This window comes from Mustela putorius, unplaced genomic scaffold (assembly GCF_011764305.1).
Source record: "Mustela putorius furo isolate JIRA1106 unplaced genomic scaffold, ASM1176430v1.1 tig00003836_pilon_pilon_pilon, whole genome shotgun sequence".
Classification (NCBI taxonomy): domain Eukaryota; kingdom Metazoa; phylum Chordata; class Mammalia; order Carnivora; family Mustelidae; genus Mustela; species Mustela putorius.
The window spans coordinates 16,307,133-16,327,465 of NW_025421989.1; positions in this window are offsets into that span (position 1 = coordinate 16,307,133).

Below are 20,333 nucleotides of genomic sequence, written 5' to 3' on the forward strand. Positions count from 1 at the left end.
TCTGCAACTCACTCAATAAGTATTGGCAAAGACCAGACAATCATTGTCTTCTATTTCTGTCAACAGTTCCATAAACTGGCAATGATTCATAGCATTTGCTTGTGTACCAAATAATTTCAATAACTATATCCATGACACTTTTCTTAAGTTTGCTTCAAAAAACTGAGCACAAATATTTATAATGTATATGATACAGTGGAACAAAACAATAAGGGAAACATCAGTCTTTTGTTTAAAAATTCAATAAATCTGTATTTTTTAAACTAACATAGCTGAAGCATCACCTGTTATGATAAAAATGAATTTTTTTATATCTAGCTGAAATTCTTCCTTTACAGATGTAAAAGATTAAAAAATGTCCCATAAATTTGATTTTTAGGCTGCTAATTGACATAATTTCTTCATAATTTATAAGTCCTTTGAGACAAATGTACCCAAAGTATTATTTGGCAGTGTCACTTACATTGCATAACTCATCTAAAGCTACAGAAAAGCACATGTAATTTTTCAAATTTTGAATCAATTGATCTTTGAAATTGAAAGATCTTGTATGCCACAGGCAATTGTTTGGTGGCATAATTGAGATTATTTCACTTTTTGTAAAATATTATTTAAAATATTTTCTTTAGGACTTTCTCTTTTGAGGGCGAAGAGAGGGGCAGAAGAAGAGGAAGAGAGAGAATCTTAAGCCATGGTCAGCATGGAGCCCTATGTGAGGTTCCACCTCATGACCCTGAGATCATGACCTGAGCAGAAATCAAGAGTCAGTTGCTTAACTGACTGAGCCACCCAGATGCCTCTCCTTATAATTTTCTAACCCAATTTCCAAAACTGGAATGATAAATCTTTTACTGTTTCTCTATCTAAGCATGGGTTTTGTTATTTTTTTGTGCAGGAATCTAAACCACTCAATTTATAGCTAGCCAAAATAATAAATTATTTTTAAAAATTTGTTGGACATTTCATTGATTTCTAGTGACTGATTTCATTTTTTGACTATTCATACAGAACTTTTTTTATCAAATTCACTATGTATCTGCTGAAAATATCTCTTAATATTTTTCATTTAATTTTTTCCAAAGTGTTTTACACACAAGTAGCTTTCTGTTTTGTTCTGCTGTTGCAGATTACAATCGCCATTCATTGTGAAATATGTGGCATACCTTCTTCTAGTTTGTTTCTTTCCTGTTCTGGTCATAGTACTAGTTTTTACATCTGCTCTCAAATCTATCTCAGTTGTATGCCTTCATTTTAAATTAAAAAAATTTTTGTCCATGATTTTTGAAACTAGAAGGGTAATTTCATTTACCCTTTTACGTGGGTAAATTCATTTACCTACCCGTATAATTAAAATAAATATTTCAATTTGATTACCAATTATGATTTTCATAGGTATTACTATAACTTTTGGTGTCTGCATAAAATATTCAAATAAGCATCACCATGATACATTGGTGTGTTCAAATTGTATCAGTCCATTGACACTGACTAGATTAGTGATCTGTTAATGTGTAAAACTAGAAATGGAACACACACATACCATGTGCACTATATAACAATAATAGCTTATGTGATGCAATGTTAAAATAAAAAGATACGTTGCTTATTCTACCTCATTGATGACATTATCATTCCTCATCTTTACTTGGGATACTCTTGATTCATCTGTTAACCCTCAACCCATGTGTAAATTCTTATAGAATGCTTACTCTGTTTTTTCCACTAGGCTGCACCAATCAAACTGCTTAAATATTAGAAGTATAGCAAGGGTTCCAGATTGAGTCTTAGAACTCTGTACATAAGCTTGATAATAACTTCCCATAGGGTGAAAAGGCCCTATTGTGAACCTAATCACCCTGAAGAAAGAAAGTGGAAGGCCCAGTAATGGTAGTTTAATAAGTAACAGCTTAGAAATTCCAATGTCATGGGATTTTGAGTACAGCATGGTATTTGTCATTCAAATTTGTCCCTTGTACTAGTATAGATCCATAGGGAGAAGAGGGATCATATGGCAATTAAAAAATAGAATCCTTAAATATCTATAAGATATTTGAAAACCCAGGATCAATCTCAACAAAATGTTACCCAGAAGGGACCTCACATGAATATTGCAGTCCTCTGGGCTAGGACAGTGGTTCTTGGTGAGAGTGCCTATCTTCACAAATATACATGAGATACTAAATGGGGACCTCCAGAGATTGTCAAGACATACTTCCAAAAAGTCCGAGGTTTTCCACAATGAGCTACCACCTCACGCCAGGCAGAATGGCTAAAATTAAGTCAGGAAACAACAAATGTTGGCAAGGAACTCTCTTACAGTGTTGGTGGGAATGCAAACTGGTGCAGCTACTCTGGAAAACAGTACAGAAGTTCCTCAGAAAGTTAAAAATAGAGTTACCCTAGTACCCAGCAATTGCAGTACTAGGTATTTACCCGAAGGATACAAACATAGTGATCTAAAGGGGCACCTGCACCCCAATGTGTATAGCAGCAATGTCCACAATAGCCAAGTTATGGAAAGAGCCCAGATATCCATTGACAGATGAGTGGATAAAGAAGATGTTGTATATAGATGCAATGAAATCTTACTCAGCCATCCAAAAAAAAATTAAATAAAAAGAAATCTTACCATTTGCAACAATGTGGATGGAACCAGAGGGTACTATGCTAAGCAAAATAAGTTAGAGAAAGACAATTATCATATGATTTCACTCATGTGGAATTTAAGAAACAAAACAGAAGATCATAGGGGAAGGGAGGGAAAAAAATAAGATAAAATCCAAAAGGAAGATGAACTATAAGAGACTCTTAACTATAGGAAACAAACTGAGGGTTTCTGGAGGGGTGTTTGTGGGAATGGGCATTAAGGAGGGCATGTGATGTAATGAACAGTGGATATTATATGCAACTAAAGACCCAGGATAGTTTAGCAATCTAGATGATAAGAAATAATATCAATGTCAACAATGTCAAATGGTGGGGGTAAATGTTAATAAGAATGATGACAGAAAAAAAGACCAAAAGATCTTGCTAGTGGCTAGAAAAGCCAGCCATTCATTAGTGACCTTTATGACTGAAGTTTCAATGGAGGTAGGAATAATTGAGAGAGAAGTGGAAGCCAAGGGGAGAAGATACTCTGCCAAAATGTTTGATGTTCAAAAATAAATGAGTCAGGATAGAAGTTTAAGGTTATAAGACAGCTCAAAGATTTTTTTAGGACAGTTAAAATCATGTTTTATAAATATTAATTATGTAACCGAAAACTTAAACTCATTTGATAACCACAGAACAAGGGGGAACTGATTGAGTTTCAAGATGAAGTAATTTCGGTCACTAATATTTTTTGTATTGTTTCTTAAGAAATACAAATATTAGAACATTTTAAACTGGATGTGGTTAATGTTCCTTTCCTATGTAAAAGAAGTCTTTAATTAAAACATTTCCACCTCTTAACCATTACAGAACTCCATGTCTGTTTTCAACAATGAAGGACTGAGGTAACACAAATATTTATTTGAACATATGTAACAGATATAATTCCTCTTCAAAAGTTTTAAACAAAATCAAGTACAAATTAATCTTGCCATTTTTTGTTGGCTTTATATTTGAATGAAACATAAATACCATGTTTATTATTTTTTTAAAGATTTTTTTAAATTTATTTACTTGACAGAGGGAGATCACAAGCAGGCAGAGAGGTAGGCAGAGAGAGAGGAGAAAGCAGGTTCCCCTCTGAGCAGAGAGCCCAATGCGGGGCTCGATCCCAGGACTCCGAGATCATGACCTGAGCCGAAGGCAGAGGCTTTAACCCACTGAGCCACCCAGGCACCCCTATTTTTTACAGTTTCAAAGGAAGCTGGTTCCTCTGATTTAAATCTGAGTGAAGATTAAGTGAGAATGCAACCTAAGATTGAATTTGTGAGGTTTTCTTGAAATTAGCTGTATTCTACCACAGAAAAGTCTCCCATTACAATATAATGGCCAAAAGAAGTTCACATTAAGAGAGAACATTGATTAACATTCATGTTAAAAGAAATTGAACACTAATATTAAAAGAAATGACTATTTTCCTTCTGGAATATACTAATTAAATAAATCATCATTTCTTCTCACACTCTTAGCTTGTTAGAAACTTCATGAGACATTAAGCCCAACAAAACTTTAGGATTATGCAATGTGGTGAAAACAGTAGGGCCTGGACATCAGGAAACTAAACTCTAATTCTGACTCTGCCATGTAATTTTGGGCAAGTGATTTTTCTGAGGTTCACTTTCTAAGTTTTAAAAATATGAGAATTGGAGTAACTACTCTGGATCTCATCCCAAGACTAAGTCTTTAACTATGAATTATTTGTTACCCAGTAAAGACAAACTGTTATGAAGCATCATCATCTTTCTTCTCCTTTGAATTCTTGGTAGAAGGAGTGAAATATCAGCCTGATATAATGCAACTAAATAAAAAACTGGAGCCATTATAGAAATATCAATAATAATTAGAATTTCTGCTTATATTTGCACCCTAATGTCCACATCAAATCAGAATGAGGATTATAATTTGGAAAGGATAACTTATATTTTTATTAAAATCAATAAGAGAACTTGGACTCGAAGAGATTATGCTGAGTGAAATAAGTCAAGCAGAGAGAGTCAATGATCATATGGTTTCACTTATTTGTGGAGCATAACAAATAGCATGGAGGACATGGGGAGTTAGAGAAGAGAAGGGAGATGGGGTAAATTGGAAGGGGAGGTGAATCATGAAAGACTATGGACTCTGAAAAACAATCTGAGGGGTTTGAAGTGGTGGGGGGGTGGGAGGTTGGGGTACCAGGTGGTGGGTATTATAGAGGGCACGGATTGCATGGAGCACTGGGTGTGGTGAAAAAATAATGAATACTGTTATGCTGAAAATAAATAAATAAATAAATAAAGGAAAAAAAACAAGAGAACTTGAATTTGATTGAGAGCTGTTTTAAACATGGTTTACTTTGATCAGCCTCAGACATAAGTAAAATCAACAACAAAAAAGATAGACTAGCTAAGAGAAGTTTATATTCTGACTTCACTTATCCACAAGGAAAATCAGTGAGCTTGGGACACATTCCCTTGAAGGGATTTTCCCATCTCCCAACCCCAGTTTGGTTGTTTCAGTTGGGACAGAATCTGATTACTTTGACAGTGGTTCAGAAAGACAGAAAATGATTATTTTGGAAGGGAAACTACTTTGGGTTAGGTTCTATATTTTCTGCTATTAAAAAAAAACACTCTAAAAGTGAAATAAGTTAGTCAGAGAAAGTCAAATACCATATGATTTCACTCATATGCAAAATTTAAGTAACCAACCAACCAAATGAAGAAAAAAAAGAAATGAACAAAAAAGCATACTCTTAAATACAGAGAACAAAATGGTGGTTACCACAGGAGAGGTGGGTAGAGGGATGAGTGAAATAGATAAAGGGAATTAAGAGTACACTTATCTGACCAGCACTGATAAATGTAAAGAATTGTTGAATCATTATATTGTACACCTGAAAGTAATATAACACTGTATGTTAATTATACTTGAAAAACAAAACCCAAAATACATCCTCAAACATTAAATAATAATTTTGGAAACAGACTAACATATTCTTAACACACAACCCAAATGGGTTTCTTCACATGACTTTTCTCGTATATGGAATCTTATTTCCTTTACAAGCCAGGTTCCTTTCTTGTCTTTCAAATCTTTCTCAAGATACCTTTCCTTCCTGAAATCCTGTTGCCAACCTTGAACATCTCCCTGCTTCTGCCACTCACTTAGTTGTAGATCTTTCAAATATACATGCATTCTCTTATAGTGCATATGTGTCCAGACAGCAAAAATTGGTTTGTATCTATGAGTCATGGTAGAGAACACCGGGGCTATGAAAAGTAGCCCCAGTTCTGGTATGGCAGGTTTCTTAGACCACTTCAAATTCCTCCTGAGTCATCAAATGCCCATGGCAGCCATTTTTTCCCCAAAGTGAAAAGGTGTTTTATTGGAGAAAGTATTTCTTAATAAAGGCCATGACTCTTAGCTATTCATATGCAAACAAAGAAAGAGAAAAAAAAGAAAAACTTGTAATGTAAATATATTAACTCAAAGGTTCAGAGACAAATATAAAACCTAAATATCTAAAATTTCCAGACGGAAACAAAGAAGACAATTTTTTATTTGATTTTGTTTGATCATTTCTTTCATTTTTCATTCTTTATTTAGCCATTTCTTTCTCACTTCTCCTAACCTCATTAAACAGTTTCTGGACTGTTCCAGTGTCATCATCTATTTCTGAAATTCAATCAGTTCCAAGTTGTGTTAATTTTACCATTCATGATCACTAGGTTCCTTCTCCTTCTTACAGTCTCTATTACTTTCACTCTGGTCCAAAGCACCATCAACTGTATTATTGTTATAATGTCTTTACTTGTTCCCCTGCATTCACTTTTGTTCTCTTATTTATTCTCTACATAACAGCAAGAGTATTATTAAAAATAATCATAATAAAATATAATTATACATTTCCTCATCCTTAATTTAAAATCATTCAATGGCTTCTTATAGTTCTAAGGCTAGAGAATGAATCTTTTATAAGGCCTTACAAAATAGTTACCATCTGCCCAGTTCACCCAATTCAGTATCTGTTTATGGCTGTTCTCCTTGTTTAATTATTATCAGCACCCATTTCACTTTCAAAAGCATGCTGATTGGCTGATAAGTCATGTGACCCTTGCCCACCCACCCCTCCTTCATTGCATACCACTCTCTATCCCACTCACTAGGCTCCAGCTTCACCAGTTCTCTCACTGCCTTAGATATTCCTTTCTTTTTTTTTAACCACAGAGCCTTGGCACATGCCTCTCTGAAATGTGTTTTCCTCTTCTCTTTGCCAAGGTTACTGTTACTCATCCTTCAGATCTCATTTGAAATGTCAAGTCCTCCTATTATATGTTCAGTACTTTGCTTCAAAGCACTTACCACCTTTGTAATCACATATAAATGTGTGTCATTAGTCAAATAATGTCTGACATCCCTTTCCCTCCAAAAGACAGCAGAGGAGGTATCCGTTTTGTTCTCATTAAATTTCTAGTATCCCCCACAGAAACTAGCACGGAGTAGGCTACTGATATGTATTTATGGAGTGGATAAGCTGCTGAATATGCTCAGGGCACTCTGTACATAGCACCTCCTACAATGTCTAGATTAAGATTGAAATTAAATGATAGCAAATATGATTAATGTCTTATATGAGATCTTTTTTGCTCACCATAATGTAAACTCCAAGACAAGAGACCAATATAGACTAGGACTACATGGAAGACAGCACATCGTAGAGTTCAAATCCCAGTTCTAGCACTATTTGTACGGCCATGGGCCAGCTGCCTAACCTCTGTTCCCATCTTTAAAAGAGGGTTTATAAGGATATATATCTAACAGCGTGTTGTGTGAATCTTACAAAGTAGAAGAGTGCCTGGTATGTTCTCAGCACCATGTAAGAATTCATTCTTTTATTACTGAGGACTGTATCTTTGATATTTAGCAGAATATCCTGCTGCTGTGGGCTTATGTTCAGTAAATATTTATTGAATTATTCCAGGGACTAAATTCTCTGCTGTCTGATGTAGCTATAGCCACTTCTGCATTTAATCACTCGTTGAGCTGTACTGGGAGCTAGAACTGTCTCCCACTTTGGTTATATTTTTATTATGTCTTAAGATAGCTCTGCATTGTTCTCTGAGGATTTTAGAACCACACCAAGAAACAACTCTTGTTTCATTTACTATCTTTTAAGGTGTCCTTGGAATCTTGGTCTGGTACCCAATGTGGGATCCAGTCTAGAAGGCATTTTGAGGATTAGTTGGCTAGAGGATATCCCATCTCTCCTTCTACCTAGCTACAATGTTCTTGGACCAAGGACATCTTTCAACTCTCTTTCATCATCTTTCCTTGTTTTTGTTTTTTTTTTCTTTCTGGAAAACACTCATTCTGGGGGTGTAAGGGATAGTTCTTGGTGTCTGGTATCTTCACAGGAGGGGTGAGAATTGTCCACCAGACTACTTTTCAATCATTGTCCTGCCATGAGGACTTCCAGTCCCTTAGACCAAGAAAAAGTGATCCCCTCCACTGATACTTTACATATTAACACAACTACCTACATGATAATGATTATATGTCATAGACCTATGATATTAATAATATATTACAAATAAATATCATATGTCTTAATATATATAATAATTATATTTATCTCCTATAGAGTAAGGCCTATGATTATTTCCACATAAAACAAACACCAAACCCTGGTTGGCATGCAGCATGTTGGTCTGAATTATGTGAAAGGAATATAATCTTGCATTAAAAAACAAATTGTCATTGCTTCTTCCATCCTAAGACTATTACAAATACAGACTTCCTTGGATATGTTATATTTAGGGATCTTCTTTGTATTGAACTTTCTGCATTGTTGACCCTGGCCTTCTGGGCCCCATTAGATAGAAAAAGTATTTTTTCTGTGGAAGAGGTACATCTTGGGAAGGAGCTACAACTACTAGTCATCCTTTGTCTGTTATTTGGGCTCTACCTGACCCTGTTTCAGTTAGCAGGAATAACATACTACAGGTCAACCTTTCATGTTGGCCACATGTGAAACGGAGTAGAAGTTTGTCTTGGTTGGGTTTTCCCCAGAGGCATACGTTGAGACAAAAATGGAATGTATGTTAGGGAGGTATAAAAACACTGGGTAGGAAACAGGAGGTGATACATGGAAAGGAAAACAGTCAATAAAAGGTGTTTTTTAAAAATGTAGACAACCATAGTTTGTTACCATTGAAAAACTTTGGAAATGTGATAAAATATACATTGTAGCATAACCCACCCAAGGAGCCAGGTATCCAAGACTTTTGTACCTCCATACCCATTAGCCATTTGTTCAAGGCTCTCCCTGGAGGAATACTGGTCCCAGGTACTGTTGTATGTGTGGATAAACTCGGTTCTAGCAGCCCCAGGTCAGCCTTCTGGCAAAGACAGATGTACAGGCTATTGGAGGTCAGGCTGGTATGCAATGGTTGTGGTAAGGAGATCAAAGAGGACACAAGAGGAACACTGACAGTATCTACTGTTTTATTGAAAACATCCCCAATTGTATATCTGACTAATGAACACATTACAGAGTGGATATAATATGACTGTGGCAGAAAAAACATCTTATTCTCAAGATTGTTGTAAAACCAGTTTTTTAAAAACAATTTTATTGTGTAGGTCTTATTGTGCCACTTTCCTCACTGCCACTTCTCTTTTACCCCTTTGTTCCACTCTTAATTCCACATGCTTTTTTGTTTTTGTTTTTCCTCCCCTACTGGCATACCCATCTTGCTTACATCACCTTTCTTCTCTAAGTTTTCCCAAATGGAAACCTCAGGTCTTCTCTCCAAACAAACACCATTATCATGGGTGATAACATGATTATTATTGTAGTGATGATAACATTTGTTGACTGAATGCTCCACCGGTCACTGCTCCCGGCTGTCACAAAGATGGCTGAGGAAACACTAAGTCAGGATAATGAGTAATAAAAACTGAAGGGCTCTTTTCAGCCTGGCTTCCCTTATGCTCAGGCGACTATTGGCCCTGTGTAACTCTGCTCTGAATCTGAGCCATTCTGCCTCATCTATCTAGTACGGCCTGGAGGAAGAATGCCGCTCATGTCAGATGAAACTGATGATGATTCTTAGCTAGGAAAGTAAGATTCCTGAATGATTAGGCTAGTGAGACCCAAGTTTATATCTTACACTCCTCTATCCAGGTGTTCTGATGCTCACTCTACTTTCAGGACTGTGTGACTCCTGCTAAAATACTATGGGTTCGATTTTTATCATTTAATCATCCTGCCACAATAGTTTACTCGAGAATGCTGACCCTATTTAGAAATTACAGTCACAATATTATCATATGTACATACTAATAGTAGACTAGGACCAGTCCTCATGTAAGTGGAAGACTATGATGTGACCTCAGGGATACTGGGCTCACCACAAATATTACCTACTTGCTTCTCACTGCTTGACATTTCTTGACAAGAAATAAATCATTTCAGGGGTTGTGAGGGAGAATCTGAATTGTAAAAGAATACTTCTGGGAGAACAAATTTGTTGATTTGCCTATATTTTTATTTTATTTTTATCAAATTAATAATGTACTTAATTTTAAAAAGCACAATTAGCACTAAAAAACTTGTAAGAAAATACAGTTACCACTTCACTCCTTCCTTCTCCTCAAAAGCCACTCCTCAGAGAAAACTTTCAATCCTTTTAGCTATTTATTTTATTTACCTACATAATTATACACAATATGTTTATACTGTGGTTTCTTATATTACCTATTTTGTACTTTATTTGTTGACTTTCTATGGTTGAAGATTAGAGTCTCGTACACTTACACATACCCATCTCTCTCTCTCTCGAGCTTTCCAATATAGCTGTAACATAACTTTTGGTTAAATGAATATCCTGCATCAAACACTATTATGACTATGTAGAACTGTTCACTTTTGGGGCATATATTATGCGATAATTCCATTTCCTTTATTATACATCTTTTTCTCTGGGTAATAATTGCCTTTTCTTTATGTTTGTTTAGTTTCTGTGAACCAACCATTAATTCTTCCCCAATTCCTTAAAGTTATAGATGCTTCTCAACACCATTAAACACATCTGGTATCCTCTCAGCCAATCTCCTCACTCTTCCCCCATGAGACATCTGTCCCATCTGTCCTAGAATCTCTTGTTATCTTGATTTAATCTGAATTAGTTTTTCTTTAGACCAATTTCATGTTAATTTCCTCTGTTAATAAAGAAATTATTTTTTCTCTCCTGTGTTGACTTCTCTGTCTCCTGGATCCTAAGTCTTCCACTTTTTAGGTTCACTCCTTTGTGTTAATAAAGCACATTCTGGAGTAGGTTTCTGGAAACACATTTTAGATTTCTTTCATGCCTGAAAATGTTCTTCTCATCCTCTTGAATGTTAGTTTTGCTGCAGGTAGAATTCCAGATTGGAAATAAACTTTAATCAAAATATTATGGGCATTGCTCCAGCTTCCAGTGTTGCTGCTGGAAAGTCTGATGATAAATTGATTCCTGATTTTTAGTGAAGAAACTTTTTATTCTTCTAGGAATTTTTAGGGTTTCTCTGTATCTCCCTGTTATTCTAACACTCAAAATGATGTGCCTGGTGGATGTGTAGTTCTTACTATCTATATTTTACTTGGCACTTGGTGAAATTTTGCACTCTAAAAACCCATGTCTATAATTTCTAGGAAGTGTCCTATTATTTCTTTTATAACTTCTTCACCTTCTTTTATCTATTTTTAGTTTGAACCTTTTTATAAGTGTATTTATTTATTTTTATTTTAAAAATTCCAGTTTAGTTAATGTTCAGTGTCATATTAGTTTCAGGTGTACAATATTCAACAATTCTATGCATTACACAGTACTCATCAGGATGAGTGTAGTCTTAATACCCTTTACCTGTTCCACCCATCTACCAACCTACCTCTTTTCTGGTAACCATTGGTTTGTTCTCTATATTTAAGAGTCTGGATTTTAGTTTGTCTATTTTTCTTTGTTTGTTATTTTTATAAATTAGACATATGAGTGAAATAATATAGTATCTGTCTTTCTCTGAGTTGCTACATTTAGCATTATACCCTCTAGATACATCCATGTTGTTGCAAATGGCAAGATTTAATGCTTTTTTATGGTTTAGTAATATTCCATTTATATAGCTCTGCATGATTGAATGGGACTCAACTAATTTGTTGGAGAACCCTCAAATATAAGTATCTATAAGTGTTTTTCTCTTGGGATTGTGTTTTCAGAAAAGACTCTTTCAACTTCCATCCTGGAGTAGTAGAAGCCCAACTGCTAGGGTTCTAGAAGTTAAAAAAAGGAAAGGGACTTTAAAAATTTCACCTCCTTCTCTTCCATATCCTTTATTGTGCCAGGCTCTGGGGTCTCTCAGGTTCAATTGTCCCAGGTTCATTTTGAGTTGCAGAGTGGCAGCTGGCTGGGCAGGGTTATAGAGAGAACTTATAATGGAGGGCTCTATACACTTTCAATCAGTTTTCTTATATTTCACTTAACCTTCTGAGGTATTTGTGTGTCTGGTTTCTCAGCCTTTCTGGGATTCTACAGGGCAAAGGAGCTTGTTTCCTGTTGGCATTTCTCTTTGTAGATACTTAGTTTCAGCTTTCAGTTCTAGGGAGTTGCTCTTGTAGAGATGGGCAAAGTTGTTTCCTCGGCACCACATTTACATTTCTGCCCATAGAAAAGAGAATACAGAGGGAGGTAAACCAGTTTCCTTTTTTCCTTTTAAAAATATATACATATACATGTATATATATTTATATTTATAGATATATAGATATATATATCTATCTCCTATAAGGCAGGATGAAAACTGTACTCACTAGCTAGCCAACTACAGGCCTTGATAAAACTCCATATGTGTGGGGAGGTTCTTATTAAAAGGAAGAAAGGGGGAATGGATATTGGGGGATGATAAGCAGTCTTTGCCACACATAAGAATAGTGGCATTTCATTTCACATTACAGTGGTTCACCTGCCCACAAAGCACAAGTCTTTCACAGGTGGACATACGGTCAGCAGCATGTGCACTTCTAAGTATCTGATACCTTGGACTTATGGATGGACTATACTGACCATCCTAACCCATGGTCCTAGCACTCCTAGATTCCCTGTAAACAATTCAGGGAATCTGAATTTAACAGAAACATAGGTTTAACCAGATAAGGCTTTCAGTAATGTAGGTAATTTTAATAGGTTGTCTCTGCTCATAAACCATCAGGAACATCTATAGGAGCATCTCTTTTCTATGCTTGGAGAGAGTTGGACCACAATCTCCAAATTGGTACCTATGTTACATTATATAAAAAAGAATATTTTATATTTAATACAAAATGGGGAAAATTCTGTCTGCTATTCAAAATTAGTGTTTTCTATTTATCCTACAGCAGTGATTCTCAAAGATGAATGTGTATAGATGTTAAATGGTTAAAATGCAGATTTTAATTCAGTAGGTGTGGGCAGGGCCTGAGTGTCTACATTTCTTTTTTTTTTTTTTTTAGTGTACTTGACATACAACATTATATTAGTTTCAAGTGTACAACATAGTGATTCAACACATTTATACAGTATGGTGTGTTCACCAGAAGTGTAGTTACCATCTGTCACCCTATATCACTATTAAAATATGATTGATTATATTCCTTATGCTGCACCTTTTAGTCCCATGACTGATTCAGTCTATGGCTGGGAAGCCTGTATCTCCCATTCCCCTTCACCTATTTTGCCTACTCCCACCCCCTCCCCTTTGGCAACCATCAGTTTATTCTCTGTATTTATAGGTTTGATTCTACTTGTGTTTGTTTATTCATTTTTTAAAGATTCCACAATTGGGTAAAATTATATGGTATTCATCTTTATCAGCCTGATTTAGAGAGTCTGCATTTCTAACAATCTCCTAGGAAATGCCAATTTTGCTATCCAGGAACCACACTATGGCTAGCCAGACACTAAGTAATTGCTCTGTTAGTATCCAGTTACACTTCACTTTGAGATCAGACAGCTTACATTAGATGCAGAATTCATATGTATCTTAAGGAGACAACAAATGCATTTCTTCTGATAAGCATAAGCAAAGGAGTATCACAGATTTTTGCCACTTTTGCTGTACCTAGGAAATTTGGCAAATAGTAAAACTGAATGATAAACAACAATGGGTTTGTTACAATCTCACAAGGGACTGCTTGGCCATGTAAGCCATGGTTTAATAATTGCCTGATGCATCCAAAGAAAAAAATTGGTTATGCATCTGGCTATTCTCTTGTTATATGATTTAAGTTGCTTAATTAATGAATATGAACATGTACTCAAAGACCAACACATTTCATTTATTTTAAGCAGCTGGTCTTTGGTTTCAGTGTGTCTAAATTTCTGGACTGTTTTGATGGCTGTGGTGGCTGCTGGTTTTTGGAAACTGTAGTTCAATATGGAGAGCACTACTTACTAGTGGAAGCAGGCCAAGATCACTGATTATTTTTCCTAAACAAACTGAAGTATAAAAAAATCCTTTTAATACCCACATTTTTACTTCTTTGCTTTGTGCTGACTGACTTGCTGAGTCACTCATTCTCAAAGACTGCTCCTTAGAATTAACTTGCCAGATGTACTCATTTTTACCTAAAGACACTGTAAAGTGCAAGTCTCTCCTTTTTATTGTGAATTTTTATTTTCTGTTCCCATATGGGGCAACAAGAAGGGAGATAACGATCTAGCTGTGGGAGAGGGGATTTTCCTAAATTCTTATTGTTGGAAAAAAATGGTTTTATCCCAGTTTCTGATGAGAAAACTTTTAAGTAGATCCTTGAAAATAATCAATGAAAGAAGGCTATAGCCTGCCAACACCGGCAAAGTGCTCTGCAGTTTGGTGCTATTGCATTTCTGGCAAATGCCTGGTCTGACTCAGCTCAAGCCCAAGGTGGGCCCAAAATGGCCAACTAATAGCATAGGGACTGAACACTGCCCATAATAGGCAAAGAGAGCCACTGGTGATGAGTGGACTGAAAAAAGCAAACAAGACACAACAGCAGAGCACATACAACACACATAGGAGACAGCCCTGAAGTGCCAGGTTCTCATGAACAGAAGCATTACACTGAAGGGCATTAAAGGGTCACTACTTGATAAGGTCATTACTTTCAAGAGCAGGAGATGTAGCTGACTTTCCTAACATGAGAAAAGACACAGAGAGTTAGACAAAATAAGACTGAGGAGTATGTCCCAAATGAAAGAACAGGACAAAATCATAGCAATATATCTCAATAAAACAAGACAAGTAATAAACCTGATAGAGAATTTAAAGTAATAGCTATAAAGATACTCACTGAACTTGAGAAAAGAGTAGAGGACCTCAGTGAGACCTTACAAAAAGATAGAAAAAAAACCTATCACAGATGAAGAAATCAATAACTAAAATTAAAAATATATTACAGTGAATGAATAGTAGACTAGAGGAATCGGAAGAATGGATCAGGGACCTGGATGGCAGAGTAATGGAAAGCAATTAAGCTGAACAGGAGAGAGAATAAAAATTAAGTAAAATAGATTGAGGGAACTCAGCAACGCCATCGAGCATAATAATATTTGCATCTATGGGATCTCAGAAGGAAGAGAAAGAGAAAAGGAGCAGAAAATTTATTTGAAGAAATAATATCTGAAAACCTCTTGAGTCTGGGGGAGGAAACAGAAATTCAGATCCAGGATTCATAGGGAGTCCCCAACAAAATCAACCCAAGGAGGTCCACATCAAGACACAGTCATTAAAATGACAAAAAAAAAAACAGTGATTAAGAGAAAATTTTAAAAGCAGCAAGAAAGGGACACATGGGTGGCTCAGAGAGTGAAGCATCTGCCTTTGACTCAAGTCATGATCCCAGGGTCCTGGGATTGAGTCCCAAGTTGTACTCTTTGCTCAGTGGGGAGCCTGCTTCTCCTCCTGTCTGACACTGACTTTGCTTGTGCTCACTCTCAGTCTCTCTCTCTCTCTCTCTGACAAATGAATAAATAAAGTCTTTAAATTTTTTTTAAAAATTAAAAACAAATAAAAGCAGCAAGAGAAAAGAAAATAATTACATATAAGGGAAACCCCATAAGGCTATCAGCTTATCTTTCAACAGAAACTTTGCAGACCAGAAGAAAGTGGTATAATATATTCAAAGTGATGAATGGGAAATATCTGCAACCAAGAATACTCTATCTAGAAAGGCTATCATTCAGAATAGAAGAGAAAATTTCTCAGAAAAACAAAAGTTAAAGGAGTTCATGACAAAGGCATTGTTAGTAGAAGAGCAAACTGGGGCAGCCACTGTGCAAAAGAGTATGGAGTTGCCTCAAAAAATAAAAAAATAGAATTACTATAGGGCCCAGTAATTCCACTACCCTGTATTTACCTAGAGAATATGAAAACACTAATTTGAAAAGATATATGCACCCCTGCGTATATTGCAGCATTATTTACAATAGCCAAATTATGAAAGCAGCCCAAGTGACCACTGATAGATGAATGGATAAAGGAGATGTGAGATATCTATATATATAGGTGAAATACATATATTTTTTATTGATTTATAATTGAATATTACTCAGCCACAAAAAAATGAAACCTTCCCATTTGCAACAGTATCAATGGAGGTAGAGAGTATAATGCTAAGTGAAGTAAGTCAGAGAAAGACAAATACCATATGATTTCCCTCATATGTGGGATATAAGAAACAAAATGAACAAAGGGAAAAAAAGAGATCTATCAAAAGTCCAGATTCCTATTTAAATTTAAATTTGTATGATTTTTTTGAGGAGAGAGAGCAAGCACATGAGTGGCAGTGAGGGGCAGAGGAAGATGGAGAGAGAGAATTTTAAGAAGGCTCCATCCCAGCATGGAGCCCGATGTGGGGCTCAATGTCATGACCCCGAGATTGTGACTTGAGCCAAAATCAAGATTCAGATGCCTAACTGATTGAGCCATCCAGGAAGCCTAAAAAACAGACTCTTAAGAGAACAGATAGTTAACAGAGGGGAGGTGGGTAGGCAGACAGGTGAAATAGGTGAAAAGGATTAAGAGTACACTCATCTTGATAAGGACTGAGTAATCCATAGAATTAGTGAATCACTATATTGTACACTTGAAGCTGATATAATACTGCATGTTAACTATATGGGGATTAAAATAAAAATTTAAATTAAAAATAGGTGAAAAGATAAATTTTAGTATACGTACATAATGAAATACTATTCAGCAATACAAAGAAATGAACTATTGGTTCATACAACAATATGATGAGCCTCAAATATTTATGGTAAGCGAGAGAATATAGATAAAAAAGGTTTTACTGTATGGTTACATTAACATAAAATTCCAGAAAATGTAAGCTAATATAGAAATTTAAATTGATCTATAGTAGCTGTACATCAGTGGGTGTCTGGGACCAGTGTGGAAGAAAATATGTACTGCAAAGGGGCGCAAAGAATCTCTGGGTGGGAATGTTGAAATTTTCTATATTTTCATTATGTTGGTAATTTCATACATATGTATTATTGAAATTCATGAAAATATACACTTAACATGGGCACAGTTTATTATATGTAAATAATTACCCAATAACATTGTTTTTTTAAAAAGCATCTCAGGAGCCCAGTATTCACAATGTATTCCAATGCATTATGGTGGTAAACCATGGCAGGGCCATTGCTATTCTCATGCAGACTGAGGATGCCAATTTCTTGGCGATAAGGAGGTAAGTATTTTGCATTATGGCATTTTTTTTTTCAGATGCCTGCTTCAAAGAAGTCTCCAACTTCTGATAAGGCAGCTTATTTTTATAAGTGAACAGGAAAACAAAAGAGGCATTTTCTGTGATATGATTCATGGTTCTGTAGTGTCCAATGTTTCCATTTTTATACCTTTTTGTGCATGTGAGAGAGAATAACTGAATACAAGCATCCCCAAACCCATGTGCATCCTTTGACCTCTAATATTTATACATATGCTATACATTTTTATTTTTCCAAGGGTAAGAAAAATGCTAGAATTCTTCCACATAGGAATTTCAAATTAGTCTATAAGTATTGCACTCTGAATTAGATACTTTAAATAACTTGTGCTTTTTAATGGTTTATTTTGAAAAAAAAGGTGAACAGTAATGCTGGATTCGACATATAAGTTAAGCATAGGATATTTGTATTTCAGATGCTGGGAAAAGACAATTGAAATAAGGCTTTTCTGCCTTTCAAATCCTGTCTAGAACAACTGCCATTTGACTGTCAGTGTAGTTTCTCTTAAACATTTTGAGAGGAAAGGTAAAACCCACAAAAGAAAAAAATGACATGTACTGAGAAGCGATTAAGTACCAAGCATCACACCATTTTGTGTCACAAAAGTTTTTGCATTCAAGTGTTCCAACACTGTAAGGTGTGTAGTATTAGCCCCATTTTATAGGTAAGGGAACTGGGATTCAGACAGGTTAAGGTACTTATCAAAAGCTCCTGACACATTTGCCAATTTGAGGGCAGTAAATGAGAGGCTGAGAAACTGAACAGAGGATTTAGGATTCTCATGGGTTTGGAGAAAAAAACTGGAGTACAGGACTCTACAATGAGGAGGACCCCTTGTGAATACTCATGAGTTTCAGTTGGAAATCCTGAAGGATTATACCTTATTTAAAAGTATGAACTGGTACATTAGCAAGATGGTAAAATAGGAGGCTCCTAATTTTTCTTCTTCTAGTGGATATTTTGAATACATAGCTACACATGGATCAACTCATGCTGAGAGAAATCCAGAAGCTAGTTGAGTGACTCCTACACATCAGAAAACTGAAAAAATAAATACCCACATCAAAATGGTGGGAAGACCCGAGACACACTCATGCCATAAACCCTCCTTTTGGCACAGTGTCTCAAAACTGAGACAGAACTCACAACTTTCAACTTCTCCTTGAGGAGGGGAGAATTTTGGCCACACATCTAGCCCCCTAGCTTCCATGGCTGCCTCCTAAGGGTCTAGCTCCCAAATCACCTACCTCAAAAAGCTGAAGGGGCTTGGCATTTGCATGTCTCTTAGAACCACAATAAGCAAACAGGCAGTTTTTAAACAGGTACAAAAACACTTCCGACAGCTATTCCCCTGGGATCAGTGCAGCGGGAGCAGGCAAAAATGCCCAGCTTCCAATTTCTCTCTAGAAGGGATACTCTCCCAGCTGCTGCCGGAGGGTCAGGCTTCTAACCAGCTTTCACCTGGGAGCTGACTAGACTCTTCCTGGAGCAGAAAGGATTTGTGGGCAATCCCTCCACCTTCTTTTCCCAGCTCACTCCAACAGCAAAACCAAGTCTCCAACTTCTCTGGCAAGGAGCTAGTTGACACATCTAGCACCCTAACTTTCACAGCTATTCTCTGAGGGATGGGCTCCTGAATTATCTAGGTCTGGGAACTGACAGGACTCAGCATTTGTGAGTCCAGCAGGACCATACAGAACAAAGAGCTGTTTTTTTATGGGTGCACAAGTACTCTGAGCAGCTATTCTTCCTCGATCAGTACAGAGCCCATAGGAAGACCATCCTTCTTCTTATCTTCCCTAATAATCCTTATCTTCCTGATAGGGGATAGACAACTTATCTAACATCCCAACCCTCCCAGAAGCTGCCTGAAGTTCAGACTTCCAATTAGCTTGCATCTAGGGCCTTACCTAGCAATTAGTAGTTCTCCAGGAGCCTGAATAGGCATGTGAGCATTTCTTCCACTTTTGTGGCACTGATAGGACTTCACACACCTTAATCTCCTAAGAGCACTAAGAACAAAAATGGTGGTATAGACAAGCACAAGTTTGACAGGCACCCAGAGCTTTGGGCTAGTTTGAGTAGAGTTTCATATCCTATATGAGGTTACTCTGCCAAGGCGTGGAGAGGTGATTGTTTTATCTAATGTGCAAAAACTGCACATAAAATCAAACAAATTGAAAAAACATAATATGTTCCAAACAAAAGAATAAGATAAATCTTTAGATGCTGACCATAATGAAACAGAATTAAGTGATTTACCCAACAGAGAATTCAAAATAATGTCATAAATATGCTCCCTGAGGTCAGAAAAACAATTCATGAACAATGTGTCAATTTTAATAAGAAAATACAAAATATTAAAAAGTACCAAGTACAAATAATATATCTGAAGAAGACAATAATTGAACCAAAAATATTCAATTGAGGGATATGACAGTAGACGAAATCAAATGAGAGAAAGGATTGTCAAACTCAAAAATAGGTCAGTGGAAATCATCTAATCAGAGAAGTAAAAAAAAAAGAATGAAAAAATTAAGATAGCTTAAGAGACTTATGGGACACCATTAAAAGGACAAAACACACATCATGGGAGTCGCAGAAAGGGAAAAGGGAGAAAAGGGGAGAGAAATCTTATTAAAAAAATAATGGTTGGAAAAACTTTCCCCAAATTTATGAAAAGAAAAAGACATCCAGGTCCAGGGGCTCCAAGGACATTAAATTTAATTCAGGGCACCTGGGTGGCTCAGTCAGTTAAGTGGCTTCCTCAGGTCATGATCCTGGGGCCCTGGGATGGAGTCCCACATTGGGCTCCCTGTTCAGGAGAAAGCCTGCTTCTCTCTCTCCCTCTGCCTGCTGCTCTGCCTACTTGTGCTCTCTATCTCTCTGTCAAATAAATAAATAGAATCTTTA